Genomic DNA, 18,415 nt, shown 5'->3' on the forward strand with positions numbered 1-18,415 from the left:
TCATATAAACCTCCTCAGTACAATTTTCTTGAATCTTTTCTATTAGCTTTAATAGATTTTTCCATGAAGCATTTGCTGAAATGACTTTTGAACATTTTGGTGTAAGGAAATAGCAACAGAGGAAGAAATGCTCATAATATTGGACCTTCATGTAACATAATAAAAAAGTAACATAAAATCCTAAGGCTGATTTTAATGACCACAAATTACATGAACAGTAAACGAATGTCCATGCTTTCGATAATTTAGTACAGCTACAAAACCCATGCAATATCCTGTCTAGCATGATTAATGTAAAATGAAGTTGAATATTCACTCATCCTTATTTCATTTTCTTTTTTTCTTTTCTTTACTGCAGGCAAAGAGTCCTTAAAATATTTGTGTAATCTGAGGTGTGTCATGTGCCTATTGTTAGTGCTAGATTATTTTACATTTAGCCTGAAGTCTTGTAGTCAAGCACCTTATATATCACAACAAATAGAGTTCATCATTGTCTGATTCTCTAGCATTATAGGTGTCCATTCACTTTTGTACTTCACAATTCTTTAATCAGATACTGTTGTGTTGTAATCGCACAAAAATAAAGCAGATCATGAAAAAAAAAAATCAAGCCATTATAGCATATAGACACTGTTAAAATGTTTGTGTTGATGATACTGTTTTCCAAGTGAGGAGGTGGTAGTAGACTACCTCTAATTAAAGTTTGTGTTTGCAAGATGGAGATGGATTGGTCACAAGTGCTGTAACTCACATTGTTTGTTTGCCTAAAACTATCTGTCCCACTAATCTGATTTAAAACTTTTGTTTTCCTGTCTTGTGCAGTCAGAGCCAGTTTTAGAATTACTAGCCTACAAGCCTGAAGAATTTAGCACAGCAGCTGTTTTTGGAATCATCATGAGCTAAGGCCATAAGCAACATAGTTTGTATTCATTCCTCTTACTGTGCTGTACAGTATTTCTGTGCACCTTCTTTGCTTCGTCTTCAGTGCCAGATACCATCACATACTGCTCCTGTAACATTCTTTAAGTAGCATTTTATTGTATGATGTGCTGTGTTTTGCCCATGGACATTTATCTTTAACTCAGTATTTTCTGTTGCTTCTACTGGACTTTGTCTCCTACAGCTGTTGAAGCTGGTGCCTGTGGACAATTTATTTGGATGTCACTCCCATTTTTATGCCTCAGTTTGTTTGGTAGACTTGCTGTAGCCCTCTTGGTCATTTGCTTTAACTGCTGGAATTTCTGACATTGTTTTGATCTGCTTCAAGCCCTAGGAAATTGTCATGAGTTCCTGGGGAACTGTTTAACATCTCTTTATAAGACGCTTCTGTCCTTTGTCACTGTCTTTTTCATTGCATTAACTCAAGCTAATTTTGTTGCGGGTCCATTATATGGATATGGCACCGCACTAATACGACAGCAACAGGACTACAGCACTATGTCTCTATATTTCAGGTAAAACTGTTACTTGTTTGTCAGCAAAATTTGAAATCAACTTGCTGACTTCTTATTTTCAACTAGTTCCTCCTGAATCTAATCTACACCTTGGCTTGGTTGGCCATGCAGTGGCTAAGTAAATTGTTAAACCCCAAAATATTTCAGATTCGTTGTATTGTGCCATAACTAGCCTTGTTATTTCCCCTTAAGTATTGGCTGTGCTTGTTTTTTGAACTTGGATAGTTAAACTTTTTTTCTGTCTTCTGCCCACAATATTTGGGTTCTGCTGACAACCTCATTTGAAACATTACTCATCTTTACAGTGTTTTGACATGATAGAATTGGACTAACCACGCAACACCTTTTTCATCAATTTTCAGGAAGCCGTGCTTAAGTTTTTACATGTATTTTTAGTTGTGGCTGGCTGCCACAACCTGCACCATTTAGTTCCATGTTGTTTTAGTGGACGTTATAAACATTTTTCATAACTGTAACATTATCTAAGCCTAGTTTCCTCAGTTGCTCTTGTTTCAAGTCTGTCATACTTGTACTTTTTAGAAGATAACCATTAATGTTGATCTAAGGTCAACTACAGGTAATTTTAGGCTATTTTAACCACTACAGTATTACCTATCTATATCAGCACTGACATGTCCTTTATGATCTTAATCAATTTACCATTTTATTTTTTCAGCTAACTGGTTTCAGAGCATGTCTTTACCTTATAACAAGACAGTATATTACTCTGACTCCTCCCCCCGATGGACAGGGTCTTGAATTATATTGCGTTGTTTTACTGCAGACATTTGACAAATGTGCTCATTTTTAGACAACTACTCCATCCTTTGAATATTTTAATTTGTTTATATCTAGATTTTTATTTTTATTTACAATGAAATTGTTTAACCATACAGGTTTATCCTTCCCACCTAATGATCAGTATTTTAAAATTGCTTGTATATAAATATTTTATTTTACTTGCTATTTGGACCTTTCAATTATTTTTATAATGCAACTGTGTAAAAAGTTTTACAGTTTTCCATTTCAAGGATTAATATTTTATCAGTGCTCCTGTGTTAATATTTTATATTTTTACATTTTCTAATGTTCTGTGCGTTTGCCCTCAGTGGTATTTCACTACCCTCAGACTATCAGAGAAAGCTGTTCCCTCTCTTCTCCACAGTTCTGGTGTATGTAGTATATTATTCTATACTACAATTCTATTAGTCTTACCAGCCTTTGTATTTACTTATAAAGGGTTCAGCATTCTATACGCAAGGCACTAATTGTTTCCACCTCTTTGTTCTTTCAATCCACTCAGATTGTCCAGACCAGTTACCTGCATTTGCTCAAAAAAAAATGGGCATCTAAATCGAAATGGGTGTGTTTTACCAGCATTGAGGAACCACAACATATACCAGTTTGCTGTATTTTAAACAGCAAGGTGAAGCAGTATACAAATAGACTGTGTACATCTATGAAATTCCCACAGATCCATCATGAAATTTGGGACAGATAGGTGAGGTCTTCCCTCACTGGATGCTGTATTTTAACACCAGGTCTGTTCATAACAAGACTGTTATCTGTCAGCTCCAGAGGACAGATTGGACCATGAGTGATGTTGTAATCATTTATCATTTAACCATTGAATTGAAAATCAGAGTTTCATGTGCCAAGTCTGCTTTGGTGTTATAGATAGAAATAAAGCCCTGACTATGACTCGTGTGACCTGAGTTTGAATAGCAACTCTGGCACATGCTAGAGCTAGCAGGGGATGATGGGTGCCCCTATCATGTGAGGAGGGGGGCAGAGCTAGCTGCATATATGTACAAGTCTTTCTAAAGAAATGCAGTGTATGCAGATATGGACTGAGGGCAGGTGTGCAGTACACCAGTCTACCAACTATCAGTAACCTTCTTTGAACTACAGAACAGGAGAATGTATTTATGTAAGTAAAAGTTATAGAGGCCCCCAATGAGACATGGGCCACACATATATCTCCTTTACAGGAAAGAGGTTAGGCCATTCAAAAAATCTCCTGACTGCTTGGATTCTAATAAATGATACAAGCAACCCTCATGGCTTCCTGAATGATTGCCCCTTCAGATTACTCTCAATCCAATAATGTATTGGGAAATGAATGGGGAAGCCTTGATGGTCAGCAGGCATGAAGGCAAAAAGTATATATAAACAGTTGGGTGCAATGCCTTTGAAACTGTGTTAGGTACAGTAGTTAACTATGGCGCCTTCTCATCTGGCATCTACCTGTTTTTATGAATATGTTCCATCAACAGTTTTCTCACATTCTGATTTCCTATGTGCTTACATTCCCCAAGTGGCTCATCCTGATGTCTTCAGTATCAGGGCTGATGAGAAATCAATCACTTCTGTTAAAGAGGCCTTTTTCATTAGGAAGAAACTCAGTTTTGCTCAGGCACTTCCTTCTGCTACCAGCAGATTTGAGCACAAATAGGTCTTGGTCTTCTAACTTGGTGTTACAGTTAATGATCTGGTAATTGAACTGGTCACTTGGTCTTATCATTCAGTCATTTGATTCATGGCTAACCAGCCCTATGTGGAAACCCCCAACTTTGGTCTTACGTCAACCATCATTAATTCTGCCTTGCTTTGTCAGCTTCAAGACTGTAATTCCCAAAAGCTTGCTTAGCTAGGTTGGGGCAAAGAGGGCAGCCACTCTAGGAGCAAGGTATTAGGGAGTTCGATTAGTAGTTGCTGATGGTGCTGTTTTAAAGTACCTGTATTCCAAAATGAATTCCAATACAGTAACAAACCACTTGTTGCAATGTACATACTACTTTTGCTGGTCAAGTTGAAAATTATGGCACACAGGTCAGAGAGAATGGACCTCGCTTGTCAATACTGGAGTGCCAGATCGTGGAAGATACCTTTTTTTTTCTTTTTTGTGCCTTTAAGAGTTGAGGAGCACAAACCAGAGAGAAAACTGACATATAATCACCAGATTGATGAATCTCCTGCATGAAATATGATTTCTTGCCCCAGGAGATTTCTCCACTAGCAAATCAGCTCTGGCCACTCTTCAACATGGTGGGAGTCTAAGCAGTTCAGACCATCTCTTGACATCAAACGCTTTATCTGGTGAAAAGTATGACCTAGTTGATTGGTATTTTGCTGCCAAGCCTGACCCAGTCAGATCTACCATCCTACAAGGCACTTGACAGGTTTATGTCAGTGGTCTTTTGGAGTTGATACTTTCTCTAGTCTGGTTTGATCTTTCTGCTTCCACTTATGATTTTTATCTCTATTTCTAGAAGGCATGTTGCTACTTATGTTTGGGATCGATATCACACCGGTCTTGTTTTTACTTGCCTGCAGACATTGGGCCCAGTTCCTTCCCAGATCATACTTGCCTCTCTCAGGGACAGAGCATTCACACCTCTAACTGAAGGAGGTCTCAGCATCATGGCAATCTGTAAAAACTACTATTCTATCTCATATCTTCCATTTTTGGTGAATTTCTTGAGAAAGTAGTGAACATACAACTGGAATGTTATCTGACAGATAATGACATTAGTGATCCTTCCTGTTCCATTTTCTGTACCAGATAAAATACTGAAATTACCTTAAATAGAGCCTTTAATGGCTTCTTCATGTTAAGGGATCAATCTCATTACTTAATCCTAGTCCTGCTAGATTTTTCATCAGCATTTGATATGACAAACCATTCCATCATTCTTTGTTGTTTGTAATATTACTCCAACACCTCTGAAAATGAATGCAGAAAATGATGGGAGGATTAACTCCTCTGCCTCCTACCCACTTGACAATGATGTTGTGCAGGGCTGCATACACAGATCCCCTATTCCTTCCCATTTATATGCTACCTTTGGGAGATGTTATATGATTAAGAAGGTTGCAATACTATTGCAGTGCTGATTGCACTCTCATTCCTTCAAGAATCTCTATTCAAGCTCAGTCACTTAACTAAGGACTTGGAAAGCATCCATACCTTTATGGTCAATAACTGGCTTAAACTCAACACATCTAAGGCAGTCAGTAATGGTCATACGTGCTACTCTTAGGGATTCTCCAGCTATAGCTCTGTCTCCTGATCTAGAGGAGACATGATGCAATTAACATCTAAGCTGCATGTTTTAGGGGTGATTATTTCTGACCAGCTGATGCTAAAAAACATATCTCTTCTATTGTTAAATCCTATTGTTTCCATCTTGGTAGCCTTGCTTTCATCAAGCACCCTATACCAGCTTCAGGTCTACTTACCAAGTTACAAGTCCTAGTCTTCTTCAAGTTGGATAACTATAATGCCTGTAACCGGGTTTCCAGGTACAGAGCTTCTCCACCTGTAGTTTGTTCAATATTCTGCAGCCTGACTACTTACCTGGGTGTTGAGCTAATAGCATATTATACTAGTTTATGCATTGCACCATCTACAAAGTTCTTGCGCTGGTTTATCTAGCCTTACATACCTTATGTCTCTCCTATCTGCAGGATCTGTCAAATAGTATCACCTGGTCTAATCCCTGTACTTTGCCTGCCAAGGACTGATGCTTGTTCCCAGTGGAGTGTCTTGAAACATTAAGTGTTCAGACATTTTCATATCAAGAATCATGCAACTAGAACTTATCAGAGTGGCTGAGAATGTCCACAATGTTGCATGGCCTCAAACATTCTTTAAAACTTTTTTATTTGGCCTAGCACTAAAGTGCTCTCTCTCTCTACCTACTTTTATTGTTGTTGGCAATTTAATGTTCTCACTTTTAATTTATCATTCTTGTTTATATATACTTTTTTATGGCTATCCTATGAGTTGATCACTGGTATGCTGTCAAGGAGTTTTATTCCAAAAATGTAATACTATGGTGAGTTTCACAGCAATGTATTGGACTACGTGAACAGGCAGAGTGCTTTTCATGTTTTCCCCATTTTCTGTACTGTGGTGTAACTGTGGACTTGGTATATAATTTAGAGGCTGTGGGGTGCTCGCTATAATTTTTTTTTTTTTTTTTACATTTTAGCTTACCATTTTCAACACGTACCTTTCAGAAAATGGTGAGCCAAAAGTTTGTGCTGTAAAGGCTCATAGGTAAACCCTTTTCACACTGCTTACATCATTTTATCACTCTATCTTTACTACTGTATTTGTTTACATAATTTTACTACCATTTTTATCACTTCATTCTGCACAGTATTTGAGCTCAAGCACTTCAATAACCATGAAGCTGAAGATGAAGTTGAGTTTTAGTATATTTTGAATCCTAAGACATTCAGTTATAACTTACCAGGACAGCTGTGTTTCCCTAAATAAGATACTGTTTGGGGATTTTTTTTTTTTTTTGGAATCTGTTTCCAAAGTTAAACATTTGCTAAATCGCAGTTTCACTGAATCTAAGATAACAAAATATATGGCTATCAGTGATCATAATCTCAAATTGATGCTTTCGGACAACCCTTTCAGAGAGTTTCAACTATAGGTCAATGCACTTGCTAAGGAATGGTTGAGTGAGTGCTGCATGGGTGGACCTGCTGTTGGAAGATATGACATTACAATGAGCTCCTCCATGAAAGGAAACCAAGAAGCTACTCATCTTGAAAGTCTGTGCACTAGTGAGATGCCATGAATAAACTGGCAATGCTAAGGAAGGAGACAAAAGCAAGCAGACTGCAGAATGCTGTTAGATATATGGATTCAATGAATAACAATAGCAATTCCAAAATTACTTAAACTCGTTTCTTTTAAGTTCCTTTATCTTCAGAATGTATTTTGGGTCTACTACAAGGGCTTTCATGCTAGTAGCTCATTTGATTGCTACCACTTGTTCTAAACTGTAATCTCCCTAGCTCCTACTAGCCTTATCTTACTTAGTTACCTAGCCCTCCCAATACCTGACCTTATTAAAATATAGAACCCTACCAGAGCCCTAATTCTAACTTGAAAACACCCATCTCTTTCCTAAACTGAGACCTCATTTCCTAACCATAACTCTTAAAAACTCCATTTTGTCTCCCTAAACCTAAAATCACAGATTGCTTCCTAAACCTAAAACTTCACTCCCCCTCCCTAACCCTAAATCCACTAAAATCTCCAGACTAAAGTCCATGAACCTTTTTCAGTAAGAAAGAGATAAACGTAAAAATTAGAAAATCCTTGTTAAGCACTTTTGTCCACCTGAAATTATTCTGAAGAAGTTTGAGAAGTGGACAAAAGCCATTAATATAGATGTTCTAGTTTTCAGATTTGTCAGCTTCTTACTATCAGAGGTCCTTTGATCTGGTGATTTTACTATTAGTTTGAGTTTTCACAACTCCCCTTGTTGGACTACTGTTTTTAAATTGTTAATGAGCCTATTGTTCCCTAAATCTAAAACTCAAGTCCCCACCTTAACTATAACATTTTGAATTGCTTTTTAAACATAAAACTCCACTCCAACTCCCTAAACATGCATATCGCTCCCTAACCCAAAACTCCCATTCCCTAACTCTAAAACACCTCTGCTGGTCCCCCAAACTTCAAACTCCCACGTTGCTACCTAACCCTAAAACTCCCTTCCCACTACCTAAACCTAAACCCCCCTCTGAAACACTGTATAATATCCTATAATATACTCCCACTCCCTCCAAAAGACTGCCATACTTACCTTGCTGAAACTCGAATAATGTGATTGGGCAAGTTGTGGCAGCACCATCTTCCTTGCACAGCTGCTTCTCCTTTCCCAAACTCATTCAGCTGTCTAGGTTAACTACAAGATGCTTGAGTCCATGGCTTCTAAACAGTGGTCTTCAAGTGCTTGGATACAGGAGCATGTTGTAGATCCAAGTATTTCTGTACAAATCATACTACAGTTTTCTTCAGACCATTGTTGTATGGTTTATTTACAATGCAGACAGCTACGTTTCAGTTTTAAATGGATAAAAGCACAATTATAAAAAAAAAACAATCACATAAGGAGGTAGTAGGAAGGCAGATACTAAAATTTAAAAAAAAAATGAGTTTATTGATAAATAAAAGGAGGCTTCATGCATTACCATTGCCATTGCAATACAAATTCTTAACTTCTTTATTTGTTTTTGATTAGAGTCCTGGGCAGTGCCCATACATTAAGAATGGAAATGATGGGAGACATAGCAGTGAAATTTCTGGCTGCTTATAGGGCATGGAGATGTGCAACCTTTCCAGGCTCTCTGTTGAAAGAGAGTTAACAGGTTGTTTGCATATTAATGGAATGACCCAGTAACAGTTCAGTGTTGTGACTCTCACTCAGTATCTTTTCAAGCAGCATAATAATTACTCATCGTCTCAAGGTCCTCGCAAGCAATGCAATAAACTGCTGTGTCAGTGGCTCAAGGTACCCACAAGCAACGCAATACAAGGCTGTGTTATTGGCTCAAGGTCCCCACAAGTAACGCAATACACTGCTTTGTCAGTGGCTCAAAGTCCCCACAAGTAATGCAATACACTGCTGTGTCATTGGCTCAATGTCCCTGGAAAGCAGTACAATATACTGCTGTGTTATTGTCCGAAGGTCCTCACAAGTAATGCAGTACACTGCTGTGTCATTGGCTCAAGGTCCCCACAAGCAATACACTGCTGTGTCATTGGCTCAATGTCCCTGGAAAGCAGTACAATATACTGCTGTGTTGTTGTCTCAAGGTCCTCACAAGCAAAGCAATACACTGCTGTGTCATTGGCTCAAGGTCCCCATAAGCAAAGCAATACACTAGGTCATTGGCTCAAGGTCCCCATAATCAATGCAATACACTGCTGTGTCATTGGCTCAAGGTTCCCACAAACAACACAACACACTGTTGTGTCATTTCCTCAAGGTCCCCACAAGTAATGCAATACACTGCTGTGTCACTGTCTCAAGGTCTCCACAACCAGCACAATACACTGCAGTGTCATTGGCTAAATGTCCCCTTCAAGCAGCACAATACAATACACTGCATTGTCATTGGCTCAAGGCCTGTGGAAAGCAACACAGTACACTGCTGGTTACTGGCTCAAGGGCCCTGGAATAGCAGCACAGTACACTGCTGTGTCATTGCCTCAAAGTCCCCACTAGCAACACAATACACTGCTGTGTCATTGGCTCAAGGTCCCCTGCAGGCAGCATAATATACTGCTTTGTTATTGCCTTAAGGTCCCTGGAAAGTAGCACAATACACTGCTGTGTCATTGTCTCAAGGTCCCTGGAAAGCAATGTGAAGTCCCTCCTCTTGGCCAGTAATCAAGGAGTCTCAATCCTCACCATTGACATGAGTGTGGGATGTTCACTTAGAACAAAAATGGATACACACAGTATTTTCAGATGCAGCTCTTTACACTAAGCACAATTTCCCTTAAGAACACACAGGGAGCACACTCCAGACCTGTGGCTAGACTTCCCCTCCAGGCCCCAAATAAGACTCCACCTTTCTATCTGCAGAAACCAGTGCTCTGTGCATCTGTTCCAAGCAGATGACACACACACACACACACACACACACACACACACACACACACACACACACTTTGAGATTTAATTTTCAGACATATGCCTGGGAAAGGTTGGCACAGATTTACCATCTATGCCCCCCTTTATCCAGACTATAAGGTAGATTCACTGCCACCAGCCAGCTACATTAAGGCTCTAAAAAACAGTCACAATGAAAGGTATATATATATTTCATAATAAATAATACAATAGGAAACGCGAAAATACTGATCTCTCTCTCTCTACAATAAACACCAGAGTTAAAATTCACAGGAAATATAAAAATAACACAGATGGAATTACTCAGACAGATACAGAAAAGCAATACTTTTAGCTAATCTCACTATTTTCCTAACTGGCTGAAGAATTAAAATTCCCTGGTTACTTACTAAAGCAAGGCAAGATGAAGAGGATGAGTGCCTTGTCATTTCCAATAACAGAGTGCTGAGTGTCTTCTGTCACATCTCTTACAGGTCTCTAAATACAATTTCCATGCTGGCTATAGAAGGACATCATATCTGATCACCTGACTCTGTGGTTCCCACACTACCCCCCCCCCCGACTGGAAGCTAAACCAAACTCTAGCACAGATGTGTCGCAATACACACCTAGAGATTTGCAAAGGCATCTGGAGACTGTAAAACAATTAAGTACTTTCATCTTTCTTGTAAAGACTAACTAGCCATCCTCTGGAACCCCAGGGTAGTAATTAGTTCACCACTAAGGAGAATAGGAGCAGGATCCCAGACTAGACATTGCATCTCTGGCTGCATTCAGGCCTGTAAGATAAAATATTTATGGCCTAAACCAAGTCATTTAATTTCAAGTTATTTTTCTTAAGGTTAGCTGGACTGAGCTTAACCCCTTCCCTTCCAGCATCCTCTTAACATATATACATTTCAGCAGTTACCACAATACAGACTGACATACATGTATATTTCTTTTCTGTCCAGCAGGACACACTGTTGATACATTTTTAACACAAGCAGCTTTACAAATGCATTTTAACACAAACATCTGTACAAATCAGTTTGATATACAAATGACATACAATTCTTTACAAAACTCCAGCTAGTTATGCTGGCATATGTTACACATGCTCTGCCCTACTCTCTCTGACATAGCTGTCACTACCTTACATCATCACAAGCACCACAATACACTACTCTGTCATTGTCTCAAGGTCCCCACAAGCAACACAAAACAATGCAGTGTCATTGGCTCAATGTCCCCTACAAGCCGCACTTTACACTGCTGTGTCATTGACTCAAGGACCCCTGCAAGCAGAAAAATACATTGCTATATCATTGGCTCAAGGATCTCAGCAAATGGGGACTTCCAAAATGGCTGCACATTGAGTAATAGCTTAATTTTAGCTCTCCCAGAAAAGGGCAGTAGACTTGTGTTTATGGGTAAATTTCAGTAACTGGCTAGTAAGTGTGCTGCCTGGATACCAGGAAAAACGAAATACAGAGGAACTGGAAAAAATCATCTATAAAAAGTGAGGAAGAAACACTATCTGGGGAAAGGTCTGCAGCTGTTCATCAAAAAGCAATGCAACCTCCAGACATGAATTCCAGTAGCCTACAGGTCTAGTTAAAGTAAATGAAACACTGATGGGAGTATATCAACACAAGCAACAAAAGGCTGGAAAAAAATGGAAGAAGCTTTAAACAAATATTCAGATGAGGTGATCAAGCTGCAAAAATCAGAGGTTGAAATCAAGAAAAAGCTGGATGAATATGAGACTGCTCAGGAAGAGATATTTCAAAAACTAATAGATGTAGAGGACAACGCATGTAGTGGAAACCTGAGATTTTCAGCTATACCAGAGAAACCAGAAGGAACAGACTGCATTGTTTTTTATGAAAGCATAAATAAGCAACTGGACTGGTATTCCACAGCAGGAGTTGTTAGTTGAAGGGGTACATTGTGAGTATGCCCCAAACCTAGCTATGAGAAAGCAACCTAGACCTTTAATAGTAAAGATGCAATCCTACCAGCAGGAGGAGTGGATTTTGACAAAATTGTGGCAGAAGGACAAAGTACTAAAAGTGGGAGACGACAAAGTGTTATTGCAGAATGATTACTCATACACCAGGCAGAAGACAAGCAAATTTATTCCATTATTCAGGGAATGTTGAGACGCAAGTGTGAGATTCAAACTGCTGTACCCAACTGTCTTCAAAGTATTCTTCTCTGAAGGGACAAAATCATTTTTGATTAAGTGCATGCTAAGGAGGAAATACAAAAGTTTGTCCAACAAAAAGTGAGCTATGCAACAGAAAGAGATTCTGATTGTTCTGGTAATAAAGACCACAGAGAGACTGTACCTGTGAAATGTTTTCCAGTGTTTCAACAGAAAACTTTGGAGTGAAGGAAGGGATCACAGGAGTTGACTAGAAGAACTGAGAGTACTTTGGAAATAAAGCAGTGACAAGATTTGGGAGATGGAGATGAACAGTAATAAAACCAGTAACTTAATGTGGGATTACAGTGCAATAATTATATGTGAGAAATATAACAGAACAAGAAAATCTGGAGATATTGGACTTTTTCAGAATTTGTTGGACTTGTGGGAGACTCTAAAGCATATGCCCTACTTCATGTCATCAATGTTCAAAAATGTTCAAAAAATGCTTTGGGGAAGGGAAGAGGCGGGAGAAAGTTAATTGTATGTAAATAAATAGTTTTTTTCTTGCTAGCACTGTTTTTGTGGTGTATGGTTTACTTTGCATGCTATAAAGTAAAGTTTTCTCAGTTATTTTAAGTGTAATGGGGATTGTAAACTGATGCTGCTGTCTTTGTATTTTTCTTTTCTTCTTTCCTTTTCTTTCTGTTCTTGTTCAATTTTAAGAAATGTAGGCAACACGATGAAAAAAAGCCTGGTTAAAAGAGCATGACAAAAAACAAATAATATGCTTTTTCAAATTCTAGCATGAGGAAAAGACTGGATTTAAGGACCTTAGACTGATTTAGTGACAAGTTTTAAGAGTAAGCAAGTAAATGAAAAAGAATATTGAGGCTTTTTTTTCTAGCAAAAACATGTATGCTCTGTAGCAATTTTGCAGATGGTCTTCATGTTTCCATGGAAACAATCTGATAGAGAAACTAGCCTTTCAGGCTGTCTTAGTTTCTTCTTTGCTGGCACTCAGGCAGTGTACTTACTAGCCAGTGACTAAATTTACTAAAAGTGACCGAGTTCCTGGCCCTTGTCTTTCATTTTCTTTTTCCACACAGGGGAGCTGAAGTTAAGTTGTTGATCAGTGTACAGCCATCTTGGAAAGACCCAAGTAGATAGGTCTTATTAATCACATATCTCTCCATATTACAAAGCAAATCAGACTAAGAAAAGGTCATTCTAGGTACAGTGACATGGTGGTTTCTTTGAAGGCAAGTTTCAGACTAAGCAATGAAGGGTGACTACCAATTGCCATCAGGATCACCATAAGGGCCACTACTGTTCAATGACTTCATTAGTGACAGTGAAAGGAGATGGAAAGGAAGGACCCTCCGCTGACAGACGGGTGAAAGAACTTTAACTCTAATAATAGGTAGGAGTATTTGATGACCTGAAAAATTACTCTGTTGAAGCCACTCAAAGTAGATAAGTAACAAGGGCAGGAATTCTTACCATCACAGATGGAGAAACTCCTGAAAACCACCAATAAACAAAATGACTTCAACTATTCATTTGAAATGCACAAAAATGTGCAAGCAGTACATCAGGGCTATAAAAAGGCCAGGTAGTACAGTGGTACATGATGGATGTGTGCTACAGAAACAGAAATACATTGGTCATTGGTGAGGAGACATTGAACTACAAAAGCCAGTTCCACAAGCCACATCTCTGTATGTCCATAGAATGGATACAGTCTAAAAAAGGTAACAGACAGCTGACAGCATGAACCTTAACTTACATGATGTGGTTATTCATTACAAGAATACAGGAATAGAGGAGATTCAGATAATTCTGAGGAATGAAAATGATGCAGGAGTGTGGTCTAAACAGGATGGGTAAGGTAAAAAGTGACATAGTAAAATAAGAAAGATCCATCTGTTCACTAAAAATGGCAGTGGATGCATGAAACAGAATGTAGGAATACATTAGGAAGCCTAGAATAAATGGAACTGTATAATAGAGAGCCTTATTTACAAAGATTCTGCTCCAACACTACTGCACTTATATACTGCCTTATGAATCTTGCTGCTTAGAAGTGCATAGTGGGGCTTATAGATAGTGTGGGTGTCAATGAATTGGAAGAGTATTGTGAAATATGACAACTTTGCACTGACATGAATATTTTGTAAGCTGTCTATGAATATAAGCCCCTTAACACAAAATCCAACTTAAAGTTGTTTCTTTGTCCAGTTTTCTTTTTCTTTTCCCACCAACCTCTCAAGTCCCCATTTTTCACTTGCTTCCTTTTTTTTATTATATAGTTCCTGTACATACGAGCCTTTTTTTTGTATTTTTAAGCCATCATCTATGCAAGTGTCTTTCAATAGCTCGTATTCTGATTTATAAGTACTCATAAATTCCAGACACTGTGTTGTACAATCTGTTTAAAAAAACCTCAGTTAGATATGATTTTCCTACAAGACCTGCATTTTTATTTTAAACTCTTAAAATCCAGAGAATTGAAGCCATAACATGGAAAAATAAATACTCAAATGCCAAATAAAACTCACTTGATGTAAGACCAAAATATTTTATCACTAAGTTAAGAATTTCCATCTTCATAATATACTTGAAACCTCTTCAGAACTAGTATAATTTTAAATGGCACACAGCTCAGTTTCTCCAATGCAGTCAAACAAATGTCTATATCTGTAGAAACATAAGTATTAATAAAGAAGTATGGATTCTAAACTGCTCAGTACAAACTAATCTTTGCAACAGTCACATTCATTAAGTTCTAGGCCTTAAATTAGATTTTATAAGTCACAGTAAACACAATAAATGCTATTTCTGTAATGTTTTGTAAAGAACTTAAAATATATCTTATAGCTACTCAAGCTTTATACATTCTGTCAATAACATTCTGTTCATCTAGCTTTGGCTTGCATGTGAGGCTAAGCAGTTCTGCCTCTGTCACTTGTGTGTTAAAATACTTAGAGAAATACAAAAATTATGATTGTATAAATAAATATTGTATGAACATTTATCTTTATAACTGCACTAGACTGTAATCAAGAATCAATGCTGTTGCATTGTCCATCATGCAACCTTCAAGGTGATAGCTTTCAATAGTTTACATGCAGCATGGTTTTAGAATTATTAATATAAATACAAACAGGTTAAATTAGATGCTTGGAGACATCACTGGGATGATACTAGAAAATGCCTGGAGGCATCAGTAGCGTTTAATGAAATAGATGTGTTGCAAATGTAATGAAGTCAATTAAAATGCTTAGTCAAAGATCATTATATGACAATTAAAAACATTCACAAATAAATCTGCACACTCTAGAATCATATAATTTTAAAATTATTGCAAATCTGTAAAAAAGTATATTTATAACAGTTTAACTTAAGTGGTGTAGTTTTAGCATACTATGAATACTAGCATAATCTTTAATTACCAAATGACTAGTAGAATCCAGAAATTTCCAATGTAGTTGTTTTTGTTCCAATAATACTCATAAGCACCCCCTTTTGGATTACATTGAACACAATCCAGTACTAAAATAAAAAAAAAAAATATATATATATATATATATGTATATATATATATATATATATATATATATATATATATATTTATATATATATATATATATATATATATATATATATATATATATATATGTGTGTGTGTATGTATGTATGTAATTAGCCCATGGCACAGTATGTTTAAATAAAATATTATCTATACTGTACACATGTTCATAAACCCTTTTGTTAAGATTGCTTGTTTGAGCAGCATTCATAAATAAAATTTGAACAACTGGTGGCAGTTTTAACAATTTTATAGCAGAATTAAGAAAAATAACAGATTTTCTGAGACTTACTTTTAAAGTTTCAAAAGACAGCATGCAATACCTGGATGTAAAAATTAAATATGATTCATGTACCAAGATTTTTTCAACAAAGCATTAAAAAAAACAATGTGCTAACACATATTTCCATGCTGGTAATTGTTATCCTCTTTATATACAAAAGAATGCTGTAAAAACCACATAGTAAGTTACAGAAAATGAATATTTAAAAAAAAAGAATTATGAGAACTTAGACGCTTCTAGAAAGTGGTTATAAACTAAACATTTTGACAATATTGATAAAGAAGTTATTGAAAATACAAGTATCCAGTATGGGAAATAAATTCTCCTCACCACTACTAAAGATGCCAAGGGTAGACAAATGAACAAAGAAAAAGGACCTTAGGGGTCGTCCACTGCTTCAGGCTTCAGACTGTGAAGACACAATTTATTAATCACTTAAAAAGTGAAGCTGACAGGATGTAAACTTCACTAGAATATGATGAAATGAAAATAGTTAAATATCCAAGCAGTTGTCATCCACAGCTTCAAACTTCAGGCTGTTAAAACTCAATTTATTGAAAGCTTAAAAAGTGAAGCTGACAAAATGCAAACTTCACTGAAGTACTGAAATGATTAGCCTAGTAATTAGCATCCACAACTTCAGGCTTCAAGTTGTTAAAGCACAGTTAATAAATGTTTTCTAAGTAAAGTTGACAAAAACATATACTTCACTGGAGTGTAAAAAGCTGATGAAATTGTCCAAAGATAAGTGCTTTTGGCAGATGCCTTCTTCAGATCGTATCCAGTATGAACCTATTTTGCACAATAAGATGTTGCAGGGTAAGATCTTACTGCTAAAGTAACTTTTTGTTGTACTATTTTTTGTTCTTAATTTTTTGCAGTATATTTGTATTATACTGCACTTTATAATGTAACACTATGCAACTGCACATTCTCTTTATACACCCTACCAATGTCAACTTTCACAGAAATTAGTTTCTCTTCCAATAGTAACTTAAACTCGCTCAAACATTTAATTCCTTTATTAACAGGTACTCTTCCTGTTATTTTACTGCATTACCATTACTCGTAGTTATTCTTTAGACCCAAATTATGATTGATGGACATTTTTTTATATTTATTCATTATAATTTATACCATTTGTATTTTTTTAATCCACTTGCATCTTGTATTTTTAAACTACTTGCATCTTTTTATTTGTTTTATCTGTATTTTTTAATCTACTATACTACTATATTTTTATAATTTGTTTGCATCTTATTATAATTTGTTTTATCAAAATGTATTTTAATTGGATGTTGTTGCTGCTTGCATGGCCTAGAATATGACTGAAAAGGATCCTTGAACCAGTTCACTTGCCTGGTTAACAAACATCAAATTAATTAATTGTTTAATTTAAATAAATAACAATTCTGTGGAATTAAATACAATAGGAGAACTGAAGTATTTTAGTCTTAGTATGAATATTAATATTGATAGCATTGAAATTTGTAATGTTATCAGAAATGATTGGAAAATGATAAGGATAAAATGATTTAACTAAGTTTTTTAGAAGATAAACCAAAATGTATTAATAAAAAGGTACCCAACTTGAATCGGCTGTTAAAAAGAAAGCTTCAGTGCATAATTTTATGTTCTAACAACAAGATAATATGTTTAAACATGGACATTGTTCCCAATATATTCATAAATAAGGATTTTTTTTACTAACAGTAATTCAGCTTTTGTGTTAAAAGAAAATGTTACTTATAATGACATCATATAGCAGTATTGTCTGGCTGTCAAAGTTTTTATAAAGGGGAAGACTACAAGAAAGCCAGACAAAAGAGTTTATGAACACAGTCGAAATAACCAATGCTTTATTTAAGCATACCTTGGTATGTACTACTTATGAAAATGTTGTTAATTTTGTTTTCAGTATTTGATTGTGTTCTATGTAACCAAGGAAGAGGTGATTATGAAGCACTATTGGACCAAAAAGACAAACCAAAATGCCTTATGAATACTGCAGGAGATGGTGCAAGTTTATTTGTGCTTTCATCACAGTTATTTTGAGAATTTTCTGGTTGGGTTTTGGACTTTTTGCATGGTAATTGGTGTATGTATTTTGTGTCATTAAACAGAACAATCTCTCAAGAGTAGTGTTTGTACTGGTCAGCCATATTTGTATCAAGCAGCTTGGTTTTTGGAATTGTATTTTGTGTACTGTTGGAACAAAAAGGATTCAATAGGCAATTATTTCTGGATGTTACTAGTCCACTGGCGATTGATGACAATGTTATTTATAGTGTGCTGAAACTGTGCCCTTTAAGGTAAACTATTATAAATATTGCACCTTTTGCAGATGTTTAATCATTTTAAATGTACATAATTATAGTGTATAGTGGGTGGTTCACACAGCCTATCTAGATCTCGCCAAGGCTTTCGACACCATCCCCCACTCTGGAATTATAGATAAACTCACTAAACTAGGTATAAATCCCTATGTCACAAGATGGGTTA

Source organism: Protopterus annectens, chromosome 13.part0 (assembly GCF_019279795.1).
Source record: "Protopterus annectens isolate FY-2018-M chromosome 13.part0, PAN1.0, whole genome shotgun sequence".
NCBI classification, from domain to species: domain Eukaryota; kingdom Metazoa; phylum Chordata; order Ceratodontiformes; family Protopteridae; genus Protopterus; species Protopterus annectens.